The sequence below is a fragment of the Eurosta solidaginis genome, chromosome 1 (assembly GCF_040869045.1).
Source record: "Eurosta solidaginis isolate ZX-2024a chromosome 1, ASM4086904v1, whole genome shotgun sequence".
Lineage (NCBI taxonomy): Eukaryota > Metazoa > Arthropoda > Insecta > Diptera > Tephritidae > Eurosta > Eurosta solidaginis.
In genome coordinates, this window is record NC_090319.1 from 195,972,307 (window position 1) to 195,988,088 (window position 15,782).

The following is a 15,782-nucleotide window of genomic DNA, read 5'->3' on the forward strand; positions in this document are numbered from 1 at the left end:
CTTATTACAAAATACCACCTTTTTTCCGGTGCGCTATCGCGGAAGACAGGACACACACTGAGTGGGTGCTTCTTTTCGCACAATCGACAGGCCAAAGAGAACCCCTTTGCCTCAGCTGTTTTACGAATTGCAGTGAATCGCGTTATTTTTCTGAAAAGGAAAATAATTTGTTCTAATTTTGTCGACGCAGCGAGCATGTTTCTGTTGGCGAGCAATTCTGGTAAAGTAAATGTGAACTTCACCTGATAAGGGGTTGCTGGTGGAAGCACGGTAATGCATGCGATACATGAATACACGATAGATGTATTGTATTGTAATATAATTCATATTCATTTGTTTTGCAAATGATACCCTCGGACCCCAAGACAGAAAGAACTCCAACCCAAACATTAAGAGGAAAGACTTTCTCAAGCAATGTCTAATTTATATATTTCCAAGCATTTATAGCATTTATTTTTGATTAGTAACTCGTTTCTCAAAAAATGTAAATGTCTACGTCATGCTTTTCCATATGTGAAGCATGTAGCCTTACGGATAATTGATGATGTGTCAACACCCTTATGCTACCGTACTAGTGTATCGATTGTTTGCAAAATCGATATATTGCATGTTTCACTAACTTCAGTAAGTAATTAATGAAAAAACGAAATGAAACAAATGTGTTCGCTAGTGATTTTTTTGTTTTGTGATTGCAATATAATGGTAATTGCAATAAAAATAGTACGTGTGTGGGCGAAAAATGTTAATCGCGACACTTTAGCGTTTATTTCGTGTTTGTGCAGTGTTTTAGTGAAACAAAATATACATATGTACATATATGTATATACATATTGCAAATAACAAAGAGAGGAAAGAAAAAAGTGTGATAATAACGACCTATGAAAGGTCATGCAAAAATCCTCCACCAAAGCAAAGCAACAAGTTATGTGAAAAGTGAGTAATTGTGTTTTGTTGTTACTACGATTCGCAATAAAATCATGCGACCGTACATTAGAGTAGGGTGTGCAGTAGGGCGGGTCAATTTAAAAAACGCTCATTGCTCTGTGAAAATCGTATTCTAGGGATCAAAATAAGAAACTTTGCCGAAGGAACCATACCTCTAAAACGAATTCTGATGCCCCCCCCCCCTTTGGGTCGAACTTTTGGGTAGGGGCAATTTCAATTCTACTTGCTGTGTCTTGTGGTGGCTTAAAAAAAACAACACAATCAATTTTACGATCTGCAATTGTTTCACAGTGATACCTTCATTTCTTAAAACGGTTGAATAAAAAACCCACACAACTATGTTTACGACATGGAATGCTTCACAGTGATGCCTTGGTTTTAAAAGGGGGTTGTAAAAACGCTAATTTCTAATAATTTTTTTAAATTTCTTTTCTATTACTAATTTAAATTCATTTTTTCATTTACATATGTTCGGACTAAATAAATTTCTAAAGAGAAAAATAAACTCCAAAACGAAAAAACATAGGCATTACAAAGTGGGATTTTTCAAAATTTGCCCCTACGACCCAAAGGGGGGGGGGGGGGGGGGGCGGGCATCAGAATTCGTTTTAGAGGTATGGTTCCTTCGACAAAGTTTCTTATTTTGATCCCTAGAATATGATTTTCACAGAGCAATGGGCGATTTTTTTGTCTCCCCACAAATCGACCCGGCCTAGTGTGCAGTCATTTTTTTATTGTGAAAAAAATAAAATTTTTTTTTAAGTGTTTTTTTTTTGTGTTGGTTTTTGCTTCGAAAAACAAAAGCTAAATTGCAATATGTTGCATTAGGGTGAACCGAGCAATCCGAAATTTATCCTCTGTTTTTTTTTGTAAGAAATTGTTTTGTTGTTGTTTTTGTTTAGTATTTAAAGTTTTTACTCGAAAAGTAAAAAAGGAATTGTGCTATGTGCCGTGAATTATTTTAGGGTGTACTTATTTGAAAAATTTTTATTTCCGTGATTTTTGTTTTTTACTTATTTTATTTTTGTTTTTATTTTTATTTTGATAAAAACGGGTGTATGCAATGGAATTGGTAGTGGTTTTGTTTAATTTAAGTAACGCTGCCTTTATATATAATGCATTAGGCAAAAAGAACAAAGGCAATATTTGTTTAAGGGAAATTTCATGATTGAATATATGGTTTGCGAACCCACGAATTTTTTTCCTTCATGATTCCATTCAGTCCAATGCACATAGTCATTATGTCACATAGTCACATGTCCGTGCACATGTTTTCGGTGGCGACTACCCAGTGATAACCTCACTTGGTAGTGAGTGTGTAAAAACGCATTAAAAAAATTTAAAATTTAATAGTAAAATCTGTTCATCAATTGTAGCAAAATATTGTTGCTTTTGTAAATGAAAATCACACCTCACATGTGTGCAAGCATGTATAAAAAGAAATCTTTGTTTCCACAATGAGTTTGTTGAAGTTGCTTCGTTTTGGTTACGAGATGTTTTTAATGTTGTGTAGAGGTTTTGTAGCTCCAATTGTATCGTTACTGATCAAGATTAGGGTCTGTCATGTTTTCGGTTTTCGCGGTATATGGTGGTAGTAATATTAGTTTGACAAATGGTCTTGTTACTTGCCCCCGGTTGTCTGAACCAGGGTGTAACCTTATCACACGCCCCAATCCCCATTCGTTGGGAGGAAAATTTTCTTCCCGTATAACCACCATATTTCCGACTTGCATATTTGATTTAGAGTGCTTCCATTTTATCCGTTTCTGTAGTTCCGAAAGATATCGTGATTTCCATCTTCTGCAGAAGTTTTGATGTAATGCCTTGAGTTTCTATCAGCGATTGACTATTGAGGCAGCATTTTCATCAACGCTGATTTGCGCTTGTGCTAATAGATGTTCTCCAATCAGAAAGTGCCCTGGTGTTAGAGGTTCAAGGTCAGATGGTTCATTTGGAGCGGGGCTAAGAGGGCGGGAAGTGGCTTTTAAATCTTTTCACTCCCGCTTCCCATAGTCCCCCCATGTGTGGAGCTCCTGCTGGTATGAAATGCCAATTTAATGCCTGATAGGAATATTTGGACAGGGTTTGATTTCTTGCATCGGCAAGAAATTCCTTAAATTCCGCTTTTAATGCGGGTGATGCACCGACAAAGTTTGTTCCATTGTCCGAATAAATTGTTCTTTGACATCCCCGTCTAGCTACGAATCTTTAAAGCGCGGCTAGAAATGAGAAAGAGCTCAAATCGCTAGTGGCTTCTAAATGTATGGGCTTAGTAGAAAAGCAAACGAATGGGCAAAGTTAACCCTTTGAGGTACGACACCCGCGCCCACTGTAACTCTTAATGTCGAAAGGCCCTGCGAAATCTACCCCAGTATTGGTAAATGCACGCGAAAATGTGGTGCGTTCTTGAGGTAGAATTCCCATGAGCTGACTTTGAGATCGTTTCTTGAAAACCGTGCAGATCTTACAATTATGAATTACGGATCGTGTCATGGTTTTAACTTTTGGTATCCAGTATTCAGTTCTAATGACGCGCAGCATTAATTGGTTTTCACCATGGAGAGACATTTGTATTGTATGTATGTATTTATTTGAAGATTTGTTCCTAGCACAACAATTTTGACAAATTATTTAACAGTGCTAGTCATGAATAGCATGAGCTATAAAAATTGACATTTCGTGGACAAACTGAACATACAGACGTGTAAACCTACAATTGTACGGAAGTATTATGGGAGGCGTTCAGATTCGGTAGTATCTTTGGATGCACCATGTCGTCCACCCGTTTTCACTACTTCGTCTTAATCAAGATATGGAGTGAGCGAAAGTATTTCGCTTTTAGGTCCAATTGGTGTTTTGGATTGCAAGCTTGAAATTTCTGATCCGTAATATTGCTTCTGAGCTAGTTTTATTAAACGGGTTGTTGTAGCTTTAATTTCATCTGAGGAAATTAAATAAGATTCAGGTTGACTACAATCTTGAATTTTGGAATGCGTTCTATGAAAAAGCCTTAGTATATATGATATAACTCTTAAAGCCCTAGGAAGATTTGAAAACCTATCGAGAATATCATTAATATTGCTTGAAATTTCGGTTGCGTGTACTTGCACGCGTTTTTCTTCAATATTCGTGGTAAAATCTAAATCTTGGGTTGGCCACTTTTACTTCTCTTCTTAAAGCCAAGAAGGACCCTGCCACCACAGAGAATTGTTGACTAAATCCTCGGCTAGTATTCCTCTACTGGCTAAATCTGCTGGGTTTTTACCTGAATCCACGTGATACCATAATGAACTTCCAACTTTGTTGATGATTTTTGTAATTCGATGCTCAACAAAAGTTGACCATGAGCACGGAGGTTTACGTATCCAAACTAGCACGGTTGTCGAATCTGTCCAAAGATGAATGTTTTGTTGACCTAAATCAAGGTTAGCGCAGATAGATTCGGTTATTTCAGCTAATAATACAGCTCCGCAAAGTTCCAGTCGAAGAAGTGAGATGGTTTTGGCTGGAGCTACTCTTGTTTTTGCCAAAAGCAGTTTCACAAGTATGCCGTCGTTGGTTTCCACTCTCAAATAAATGGCTGGACCATACGCTTTCTCGAAGGCATCGCAGAATCAGTGGATTTCGACCTTTTCTGTTGGAGAAAAGGCTACCCATCACGGTATTCGTATTTTGTCGATCTCCTTGTACGTATTCGTAAAATTTCTCCACCTGTCTAATGTTGAAGGTGAAACGCTTTCATCCCAGCCAGTACCCTCTAACCTGATATTTTGCATAATCCTTTTTGCCACGATAATTGTTGGAGCTAGCCACCCTAATGGGTCAAAGAGTTTTGCGATAGTAGATAGTATCGCTCTTTTTTGGGCTCGGTATTTTCTTCTATAGGTTTTGCTATGAAGTAAAACTGATCGGAATGATAATTCCACCTAATACCGAGCGCCTTTGCACTACTTGAATATTCAAATTCTAAGAAATCTTCGCTCAGTAGATGAGCTTTTGGAATACCCTGTAATATTTAACTGGAATTTGAAGTCCATTTTCGTAATGGAAAACCAGCTGAACTTAAAACCCCGGAAATTTCAACTCTTTCTCTGATCGCAAATGCAATAGTATGCCCTCCCGAAAGAAAGTCGTCGACATACATATTTTTTCGTAGGATATTTGAGCCGATATGATGAGATTTTTCGGAATCATCAGCCAGTTTAAGTAAAGTCCTTATTGATAGATAAGGAGCACAATTGATACCAAATTTCACCGTTTTGAGCTCATACAGACTGATTTGATCATCTGAACTTGAGCGGAAAACTATTCTTTGGTATCTTGTATGATTATCATCTACTAGGATTTGCCTATACAGCTTCTCAATATCGCTATTGAAGACGTATCTGAAAAGTCGCCAGCGAAGAATTAATGTCGGTAGATCAGGATGAAGCACATGACCAGGAAGAAGAACATCGTTCAGACTGACACCATTCGAAGAGCATGAAGAAGCATTGAAAACAACTGTTGTCAAATTACCTGTCAAATGTGGTAGAACTAGAACTAAAGCGTCAATATAAATTAGTGGGTCAACTGGGGACTGCAACTGAATGGCGCATGCCTCTTTTACCTGCGCAGAAACTGAATTATTGATGCCCGAAACTTGAGCATGCATCTTTCGAGTTGGCAGGTTGATTCTTCGTCTGAGTCTTTCAGTGATAAAAGAGCATTCAGATCCCGAATCTATGATAGCTCTGGCCGAAAAATCTGTACCATTATAATGAATGGTGACGCGAGCTGTGCCTAGTAAAACACCTTTACTGGTATTAATAAAATTAGATTTTACTGTACTTTTATCTTTCTGCTTTTTTTGTTTTGCAGATTCATTTTGAGATTGAGCTTGCTTTGAAGTGCACGGTTGCTCATCCGATAAATCTGCAGAATTATTTACATGTGCAGGTTTTGCCTTATTTGTCTGTAAATTCAGAAGGGTATTATGTCTTAAATGACAGTTGCTGCAATTGTGCGCACTTGTACATTTTGACACTGAATGCCCTGATGACAGACAGTTTAGTCAGAAGTGATTTCTTTTTATGAAAGCAAGTCTTTCATTCGTGTTCAAATTTTTGAACTTTGAACACGCATAAATTTTGCGATCATTGCTTTGGCACATTTTACAAGTGCCTTTAGCTACACTTGCTTGGAAAGCGCCAAGTTTCTTTGGGGGATGTTCAGAGGCCTGTTTTGAGTTTTGTACCTTTTGAGGTTTTGTACTCTTTATACCTCTTAAACCTGAGACTGATTCTAATGTTTGAAAACGATTTGTCAGAAATCGGTCCATATCCGCCCACTTGGAAGTTTCTGTCTTGTTTTCTACGGACTGTTCCCATAGCGAAAGGGTCACATCAGGAAGCTAAGTTGAATATAAATATTTAATAATTGGATCCCAATTATATATGTCAATATGATGACTTACTAACGAGGATATGCAATTATTTATGTCCCTTTGTAATCTTTTGATTGAATTACCGCATTCAGATTCGACTGATTGAAGGTTGAAAAGAATCTTTAATTGGGTGTTGACTAATATTCTCTTATTTTCATACCTGTCGCACAAATTTTTCCAAGCTATGTATATCAAAACCATCATTCGTCAATTCGCATTTCTTAACGATTTCTTTGGCTTCACCTTGGGTTTTTAGATGAGATAATATATCGTTGTATATTTATCGTATATTTGTTGTTAAATGTACTTTTCGGAAAAAATTCAAAAAATTTTTAAATTTTTTTTTTAATTTTTCAGTTTTTCGAGATTTTTCGAATATCGCCATTTTTTCTCACCAAAAACTTCAATCAATTCTGCAATCATCCCAACTAATCCCGGAGTTGGCCGAGAATTTTTTTTATTTAATTGAAAAAAAAACTTTAAAATTTGTTTTTGTATTTTTTCCAAAAAGTACATTTAAAAAAAAAATTATCCCAAACGGTCAATTTTTGAAAAAGTTATAGCGTTTTTTTCAAAATATTTAAAACTTATTTTGAGTTGGAAAACGGTGTTTTCAAAAATTTACCGTTTGGGATCATTTTTTTTAATATGTTTTTAAATTTACTTTTCGGAAAAAATACAAAAAAAATTTTTAAGTTTTTTTTTTCAATTAAATAAAAAAAAATAATTCTCGGCCCACTCCGGGATTAGTGGGGATGTTTGCAGAATTGATTGAAGTTTTTTATGAAAAAAAAAAAATGGGCAAAATTCGAAAAATCTCGAAAAACTGAAAAATTACAAAAAAAAAAACTTTAAAAATTTTTTTGAATTTTTTCCAAAAAGTACATTTAAAAACAAATTTAATAAAAAAACAAGATCCCAAACGGTCAATTGTTGAAAAAGTTATAGCATTTTGAAAACAAAAACGGTTTTTTTTTTTTTAATTCATAACTTTTTTTGAGTTGGGTGAAAAAATTTGAAAACTTCTGAAAAACGTCTTTCGTAAGCTAGAAAAAGAAGAAAAACTTTCAGCCAATTCTAAAGGGGTCGAATTCAAAATTGGTCGAATTGGGATGGAATACCCCATATGTAGCACAGTATTATTTAAAGCAAACCCAAGTGAAAAACTAAGCAGAAGTTATAGGAAAAATGTTCCGTCCACTAAAATGACGCTCAGATTAAATTTTGTTTGTTTTAAAAGTGAATTTAATTGCTAAGTGATTTTTGTGAAACAAATTTTCTATAATTCAGCTGTGATCAACCAAAACCGAAAGTGAGGTTAACTACACAGTGTAGTGTTGTTGTTGTGAGCAATTAATAATAGAAAAGTGCAAGTTACATTAAATGTAAATGGAATTAAAATATCTCAAATTTGCTCGCAACATTTCTTGTATTTAATCCATAAACACTGTTTTGTACAAATATGTGTGTGCGTTGGTTCGACACTGAATACCCTTAAACCGTGTCAAATATTCTTATCGTTGGTGACAAGTAATATCTGATGGTCCAAAGGGCTATTTGTACAAATTTAAATTTAAATTTTGTTTCACAAATCACGCGCGCACTTTCACTTTCACTAATTTTATTATAATGTGCTCACTGAAAATAACCACGTACCTTTTATTTGTAGATGTTTCAAACTGATGAAATCGCTATGAAGTTGTTGGTGTTATTGTTCGCAAACTCAATAATTTATAAATTTTGCTGGCCAAATTTCTGTGTTGTTGTTGCTGCCAATGGTCGCTTTAAATTCCTCACAAATAAAATACTGCTTCTGGAATATCAAGCACTATACCCTCAAAATTGGTCGCAAGTACAACAGTATTTGAACTCCTGTGGTTGGTTCGCAAAATAATCGCTTTAATAATATTTAAACACTTGCTGTTGATGCCAAAATGGTCGCTGTGATGAAAAAACGGATTGAATGGACCAACGTCTTGGACGGGCCACAGCTCAGGGATGGTGCCGGTCAAGATATAGTGCAGAAGAGGAAAAAAGTGGTATTAGAATTTTTAATTTAAATATAAATATCTGTTTTTGCAATAAAGATTGTGCACAAAAATTAATATATATTTTTTTAGGTTACCTGTACAATTTGGTTGGTGAATCTGGAACTTCGGCGGGATATGTCCTTTCTGCTTGATGTAAGAAAACAAGTGAAGTAAAAGAACAAAACAGGTCAATACCGCTTGCCAGTCAAACTGTTTATTTATTCCAGCGATGTTCATTTCTATGGTTAACATAAATAGTTTGACTGGCACTGTTAACTAATATAAGAAAAATGCGAGGGCGACCTTTTATGTTTGGAGTTTGGGCTGTCGGCCTAAACACTTATTGTACAAACGCATTCTAGAGTCACCCCTAGTCCACCTTTATGGCGATATCTCGAAAAGGCGTCCACCTATAGAACTAAGGCCACTCCCTTTTAAAATACTCATTAACACCTTTCATTTGATACCCATATTGTAAAAACGCATTCTATAGTCAACCCTGGTCAACCTTTATGGCGATATCTCGAAAAGGCGTCCACCTATAGAACTAAGGCTCATTCCCTTTTAAAATACTCATTAGCACCTTTCATTTGATACCCATATTGTACAAACGTATTCTATAGTCAACCCTGGTCCACCTTTATGGCGATATCTCGAAAAGGCATCCGCCTATAGAACTAAGGCCCACTCCCTTTTAAAATACTCATTAACACCTTTCATTTGATACCCATATTGTACAAACGCAATCTATAGTCAACCCTGGTCCACCTCTATGGCGATATCTCGAAAAGGCGTCCACCTATAGAACTAAGGCCCACTCCCTTTTAAAATACTCAATAACACCTTTCATTTGATAACCATATCGTACAAACAAATTCCAGAGTCACCCCTGGTCCACCTTTATGGAGATATCTCCAAAAGGCGTCCACCTATAGAACTAAGGCCCACGCCCTTTTAAAATACTCATTAACACCTTTCATTTGATACCCATATCGTACAAACGAATTCTAGAGTCACCCCTGGTCCACCTTTATGGCGATATCTCGAAAAGGCGTCCACCTATAGAACTAAGGCCCACTCCCTTTTAAAATAATCATTAACACCTTTCATTTGATACCCATATTGTACAAACGCATTCTATAGTCAACCCTGCTCCACCTTTATAACGATATCCCGAAAAGGCGTCCACCTGTAGAACTAAGGCCCACTCCCTTTTAAAATACTCATTAACACATTTCATTTGATACCCATATCGCACACACAAATGCTAGAGTCACCCCTAGTCCACCTTTATGGCGATATCTCGAAAAGGCGTCCCCGCATAGAACTAAGGCCCACTCCCTTTTAAAATACTCATTAACACCTTTCGTTTGATACCCATATTGTACAAACGCATTCTAGAGTCAAGCCTGGTCCACCTTTATAACGATATCCCGAGAAGGCGTCCACCTATAGAACTAAGGCCCACTCCCTTTTAAAATACCCATATCGTACAAACAAATTCTAGAGTCACCCCTGGTCCACCTTTATGGCGATAGCTCGAAAAGGCGTCCACCTATAGAACTGAGGCCCACGCCCTTTTAAAAACCTCATTAACACCTTTCATTTGATACTCATATCGTACAAACAAATTCTAGAGTCACCCCTGGTCCACCTTTATGACGATATCTCGAAAAGGTGTCCACCTATAGAACTAAGGCCCACGCCCTGTTAAAAAACGCTTTAGCACCTTTCATTTGATACCCATATCGTACAAGCAAATTCCAGAGTCACTCCTGGTCCACCTTTATGGCGATATCTCCAAAAGGCGTCCACCTATAGAGCTAAGGCCTACGGCCTTTTAAAATACTCATTAACACCTTTCATTTGATACCCATATCGTACAAACAAATTCTAGAGTCACCCCTGGTCCACCTTTATGGCGATATCTCGAAAAGGCGTCCACCTATAGAACTAAGGCCCACTCCCTTTTAAAATACTCATTAACACCTTTCATTTGATACCCACATCGTACAAACAAATTCTAGAGTCAGCCCTGGTCCACCTTTATGGCGCTATCCCTAAATCGCGTCCATTTATAGAACTATGGCCCACTCAATCCTAAAATACTCATACAAACACATTCTAGGGTTACCCTAGTTTCATTTTCCTACATTGTGATTTTCCCTTATTTTGTATCCATAGCTCTCAACTGAGTATGTAATGTTCGGTTACACCCGAACTTAGCCTTCCTTACTTTTTTTTCGTTAAGTTTGTCACAATCCTACTCGCTATACCTTATGTTCGAATAAGCCCCCTTGGTTTTCAAGGCAACTTATCAGACTTAATAACATTAAATCTAGGCTTTATAAGAGATTCAAGAAATCTGGAGCATCTGCAGACCTCTCTAGATATCTAATAGCTCGTTCTAAATTTCACCGTCTTAATCAGCTTTTTTATACTTGAGTTGTTGTAAAGCCCAATTTTTTAGAAATCCAAAAAAGTTTTACAGTTTCGTAAATTCAAAGCGGAAAACTTCTGGATATCCTTCCTCATTAACCTTTGGAGGTAAAACAGCTTGCACTGATGACGACGTTGCTGAACTATTTTCTGAGATCTTTAAGTCCACGTATTCATCCAGTGGTTTTCATTCCGGTCAATATCCCTATCGCTTAGATAGCTCGAATTACATTAGGAATCCTGCTATTGATGGTAATATTGTTCTTCAGAGTCTTCAATCTTTGAAGCCCACCTTTTCTCCGGGGCCGGACGGTGTTCCTAGTTGCGTGCTTAGGTACTGCGCCGAAAATATGTATGAGCCTATTTTAAAATTATTTGAGCTATCTCTGGGATCTGCGTCATTCCCGACACTTTGGAAACAGTCTTTTATTATACCCCTGCATAAAAAAGGTAGTAGGTAAAAAACTACAGGGGTATTGCTAAACTTTCAGTCATTCCTAAAGTCTTTGAACAGATTGTTACCAGTCAACTCCAATATCTGTGTTCTAGTCTTTTGTCTCCATGACAACACGGTTTTATTCGTCAAAGGTCAACCACTACAAATTTGCTTGTATTCACCTCTATAGTTATGGAAGGATTTTTAGCGAACAAACCAACGGAGGTCATCTACACGGACTTCAGCAAAGCATTTGATACCGTGAACCATGAGTTGCTTATTCATAAGCTTGATTTACTGGGCTTTTCGTTTCACCTATTACTGTGGCTGAAAGCTATCTTTCTAACCGTACCCAAAAAGACCTGTTCAAGTGCAATCTGTCGGAATCGTTCGGAGTTTCCTCCGGCGTACCCCAGGGAAGTCATCTAGGCCCTTTGTTCTTTGCCCTTTTCATTAATGACTTGCCACAGACAATATTATATTCCCATACTATAATGTATGCGGATGATGTAAAACTTTGCTACACTTACTGTCCTACCGATTTGAGTTCCTTGGGTCTTCTTCAGGCCGACTTCGACTCGTTCCAATGTTGGTGCACAACAAATTTACTAGCTTTAAATTGCTCTAAATGTAAGCATATGACATTTCACCGAGTGAAGCCAGCATTGAAATCTTATGTAATAGACGGTACGCCTTTGGAGCGTATATCTATTTCAAATGATCTAGGTGTCCTTTTTGATCCTAAATTGAATTTTAACATGCATATTTCATCTATAGCCAACAAAGCGTTGGGTTTACTTGGATTTGTTAAAAGATGGGCTAAAGAGTTCGATGATCCGTACCTCACTAAGGTTCTTTACACATCGCTGGTTCGTCCAATACTCGAGTATTGCTCATGCGTTTGGTCCCCTGTTTCTCAGAAGCATATAAAGCGTCTTGAGTCAGTTCAAAAGCAATTTTTGATATTTGCATTGCGCGGCCTTAATTGGGACTCAAGTCTCCACCTTCCTCCATACAGAAGTAGACTTCTTCTTAATAACTTACCCACTCTGGAAAATCGGAGAATATTACTGGGGGTATTGTTCAACCATTAGCTCATTATTGGAGAAATTGATTCTGCGGACCTCCTAAGCCGCTTGTTTTTTGCGGTTCCCCCTAGAGTATCCAGACACTACGTTCCTTTCTATTTACCCCTTTGTCGACGAAACTTTGCTAAAAATAATCCTCTTCTTATCTGGTGCGCGCACTACAATGACTTGTATAGCTGTATCAGTCTTGAATGTACTTTTGCCACTATAGGTAATGCAATACTTGCCTATCTAATTTAAGAGATACAAGCTAATTTAATTTGCCGGCATTTTATTCCTTCCATAAAAAACAGGAACTATCTCGCTTAAGGATGGGGGAACATTTATCAACATGTATCATTAAGAAGGAACAAGACAGTACTGTGTTGATTGGAATCTGGTGCATTCCAACAACGTAAAAAACATGCTTTTTCATGAGTCACTGACCGGAATCGTATGCATTCCGGCAGTATAATCTTATGGGTCAGTCATCGAGCTGATTGGAATCCGGTGCATTCCAACAACACAGGTCATGTTACTTTTTATGACTTGTGATGGCGTATCCTCATTACCCTACTGTTAACACTGCCGGATTCCCATGACATGCTGATTGGAATCTTGTTGCATTCCAACAGGAAGATTGGAATCCACTGCATTCCAAAATCATGCTGAGCGGAATCTTACGCATTCCGCCAGTATAAGATTTCGGCATAAGATCTTATTTCTGCTCATATTTCTTATTATTATTATATCCTGAAATTAAAGAGTAATGTTCATTAATATTTCTTTGTTTGTAATATAACATTGTTGAAATCTCGATATATCTTAAATTTTATCTTTTGAGTTGTATATTTATATATCTTTTATATTATGCAGTCGACCATAATTTGTCGTCGACTTTAAATAATAAATAAATAAATATACCATACAGGGCAGGCATCTAATGAGTCTGTAAATTTTTTTACCACTACCTGCGAAAGGGTTTGAAAAAAGGGGGTTTCAAAAAAACTTCATATGCTATGGGAAATGGCCTGTGCAGGCTGGGAAGTGATAATTTGATTTTTTTGTTTTTATGATTTAAGCATTCTAAGAACATCGCAAGAAATGCCTCAAGGAAAAAGTTGTATATATTTGATAACAAATATATATGACCATACTTCTTTCTTACGAAAACCCGCCTTGGCAACTTAAATGAAATAAAAAATGGTAAGTTTTTAAAACCTTCGATTTTTTATGAATTTATGAAAAATAAAAAAATGTTCGATTTTGCAAAAAACAAAAATTTTTTTTACATTTTTATGTGAATAACTCCACAACCGTCGATCATATAAAAAAATTTTCTTATCAAGACTTGAAGAAAATTTTGTGGTGAATCCACTGGTGTTTCTCTCAACGAATTTAGATAAGTAATTTCTAAGATATGATAAAATAAATAGAAAGACCTCTGTGAAAATTCGAAATTAAATAGTTAGACTTCAAAGTAATTTCTCTTGTTGACTAGTGATATTTACTATTTATACCGGGGATCACCAAAAGCTTCTTATGGAAGTTGACCACACCTACTTTGAAATCCGAAAAATGATGACGGAGCTAGTAAAAGTACACTGTAAAAACTTCGGAAATTCATAAAATTATAATTTTTTTAATATCTCGATCATTTCGCCTCCTAGCGGCGGTTTTTTTCCATAGGTCGCTTTCTATTCATGTATGTATTATGTGTTCCAAACATGAAACCTCAAATACGATTTTTTGAACTATTTCGATCCATGCGCCACCTATCGGAGTTTTTTTCTTATTATTGGACTATCGTTGGGTTCTGAATATATTCCAAGTTTCAAGCTTGTAGCTTATCGGGAAGTTACTTAAATTTCGATTACAAAATTCTGTTCGCTACACATAGTCAAGCTAAATAAAACCGTTTAAAAAACACAGCTATTATTTATTATATTCTATTAGATAAATGAGTGATAGTCGTAAATTATCTTTTTAATTCAAATTTTCACTAATATGTATATTCCATTTTCAAATTTTAAGTTCAAGTGAGACGACGTAAATTTCTGTCAGTGCATTTCTATTCTTCATTTTGTTTTATTAAAAATCGCCAATCCATTACCAATAAATCAGCGAGAAGAAATGGCGCTGGCATGTACACAAATCCAGTCGGAATTGGTAGCTTGCAAAATTAACGTATCGAATTCTTCCCTTTAATGCCTTTAAAAATATTTCTACAATCGTTAATTAAAATTTAATTTAATTTAAAATTCAATTATTAAATAAATCAAACAAAGCTTCATTTTATTTCGTACAGGTGAACCAAAAATATACCCAAAAATATTACTTCAAAGGTCATTTTACACGAAATTTTAGCAGTTTAGTTACTAATGGGCACAGTAGAATACATTCGGTTGTAGGCGAGAGGATAGAACGCATGCGCGCGGGGATGTGTGGTGCGCTTGCCTATGCGGTGCGGTTGTCTGATGGTTTTACAAAAACAATTGCGCGAAAGCGCTTATGGGGTGACGATCGCTGATTTATACTATTTTATTGTAACGTAGAAATAAAATTCTCTTTTAACAGCCACATATTGTTTCAAATAATCTTTTCTAGTCATTTGGTAACATTTTATTACATTTCTGATAAATTTAATTATGATTATAAATTTAGTTATTCAATATAAGAAGGTTCGGATATCAAAGAGTGGCTTTTCTTGCTTTTTCGCTGCAAAATGTTTATACTCAGCGTGCTTTGCACACAGAGTATATTAACTTTGATTGGATAACGGTTGGTTGTACAGGTATAAAGGAATCGAGATAGATATAGACTTCCATATATCAAAATAATCAGTATCGATAAAAAATTTGATTGGGCCATGTCCGTCCGTCCGATAACTTCAGATATCTTCACCAAATTTGGTACACTAGCTTATTTGGACACAGAATAGATTGGTATTGAAAATGAGCGATCGGATGATAACCAAGCCCACTTTTTATACATATATATAAAATTTTGGAAAACACAGAAAACCTGATAATTTAGTAAATAATACACCTAGAATGTTGAAATTTGACAGGTGGACTGATATTGAGACTATTGATAAAAAATTTTTAAAATGGGCGGCGCACCGCCCACTTGTTATAAAATCAATTTCACAAATATTATTAATCATAACGGATCGTAAAATTAACGGATCGTAATAAAATTGGTTACACAAATTTTCCCTATAACAGGAAATATTTCTAGGAAAAATGGACGAGATCGGTTAAAGACCACGCCCACTTTTATATCCAAGATTTTTAAAAGGGTCGTAGATTAGAATAATAAGCTATAACTTAGCAAAAAATAGTTTTGAATCAATGATATTTCACTTATTAAGTTTTATTGTACATCACTTATCAAGTTTTATTGGAGACATTTTTTTAAACGGGCGGTGCCACTTGTTA

General features: G+C 36.1%; 1 long non-coding RNA gene across 2 annotated transcripts in view; it reads left to right on the forward strand.

The window, feature by feature from the left end:
* Nucleotides 1-643: 643 nt before the first annotated feature.
* LOC137236972 (uncharacterized) overlaps nucleotides 644-15,782 on the forward strand; it is a 29,010-nt gene continuing 13,871 nt past the window's right edge. For both annotated transcript variants that reach the window (XR_010948735.1, XR_010948734.1), the window contains exons 1-3: nucleotides 644-933; nucleotides 8,040-8,409; nucleotides 8,491-8,553. This is a non-coding gene — a long non-coding RNA (uncharacterized lncRNA). The remainder of the gene's footprint in view (nucleotides 934-8,039; nucleotides 8,410-8,490; nucleotides 8,554-15,782) is intronic.